This window comes from Mustela erminea, chromosome X (genome assembly GCF_009829155.1).
Source record: "Mustela erminea isolate mMusErm1 chromosome X, mMusErm1.Pri, whole genome shotgun sequence".
NCBI classification, from domain to species: Eukaryota; Metazoa; Chordata; class Mammalia; order Carnivora; family Mustelidae; genus Mustela; species Mustela erminea.
The window spans coordinates 48,024,623-48,026,143 of NC_045635.1; positions in this window are offsets into that span (position 1 = coordinate 48,024,623).

A 1,521-nucleotide genomic window follows, 5' to 3' on the forward strand; every position below is an offset into this window, starting at 1 on the left:
AATAAGTGAAACCATATGATATTGACTCTCTCTGCTTGACTTATTTCACTCAGCATAATCTCTTCCAGTCCCGTCCATGTTGCTACAAATGTTGGGTATTCGTCCTTTCTGATGGAGGCATAATACTCCATAGTGTATATGGACCACATCTTCCTCATCCATTCATCCGTTGAAGGGCATCTTGGTTCTTTCCACAGTTTGGCGACCATGGCCATTGCTCCTATAAACATTGGGGTACAGATGGCCCTTCTTTTCACTACATCTGTATCTTTTGGGTCAATACCCAGGAGTGCAATGGCAGGGTCATAGGAAAGTTCTATTTTTAATTTCTTGAGGAATCTTCACACTGTTCTCCAAAGAGGCTGCACCAACTTGCATTCCCACCAACAGAGGAAGAGGGTTCCCCTTTCTCCGCATCCTCTCCAACACATATTGTTTCCTGTCTTGCTAATTTTGGCCATTCTAACTGGTGAAAGGTGATATCTCAATGTGGTTTTAATTTGAATCTCCCTGATGGCTAGTGATGATGAACATTTTTTCATGTGTCTGATAGCCATTTGTATGTCTTCATTAGAGAAGTGTCTATCCATATCTTCTTCCTATTTTTTGATATGATTGTCTGTTTTGTGTGTGTTGAGTTTGAGGAGTTCTTCATAGATCCTGGATATCAACCTTTTGTCTGTACTGTCATTTGCAAATATCTTCTCCCATTCCGTGGGTTGCCTCTTTGTTTTGTTGACTGTTTCCTTTGCTGTGCAGAAGCTTTTGATTTTGATGAAGTCCCAGAAATTTATTTTTGCTTTTGTTTCCTTTGCCTTTGGAGATATATCTTGAAAGAAGTTGCTGTGGCTGATATCGAAGAGATTACTGCCTATGTTCTCCTCTAGGATTCTGATGGATTCCTGTCTCACATTGAGGTCCTTTATCCATTTTGAGTTTATCTTTGTGTACGGTGTAAGAGAATGGTTGAGTTTCATTCTTCTACATATAGCTGGCCAGTTTTCCCAGCACCATTTATTGAAGAGACTTTTTTCCACTGTATATTTGTTCCTGTTTTGTCAAAGATTATTTGACCATAGAGTTGAGGGTCCATATCGGTATGTAGTGTTTTCTAACACAGAGACCGTTGTTCAATCGGGGATAAGCAGATCACCCTATTTTGTCCACCCTGTGAAATTGTAGTCTCTCTTCCACCACCACACCTTTTATTTTATTTTTTTTTAATTTTTTATTTTTTATAAACATATATTTTTATCCCCAGGGGTACAGGTCTGTGAATCACCAGGTTTACACACTTCACAGCACTCACCAAAGCACATACCCTCCCCAATGTCCATAATCCCACCACCTTCTCCCAAACCCCCTCCCCCCAGCAACCCTCAGTTTGTTTTGTGAGATTAAGAGTCACTTATGGTTTGTCTCCCTCCCAATCCCATCTTGTTTCATTGATTCTTCTCCTACCCACTTAAGCCCCCATGTTGCATCACCACTTCCTCATATCAGGGAGATCATATGGTAGTT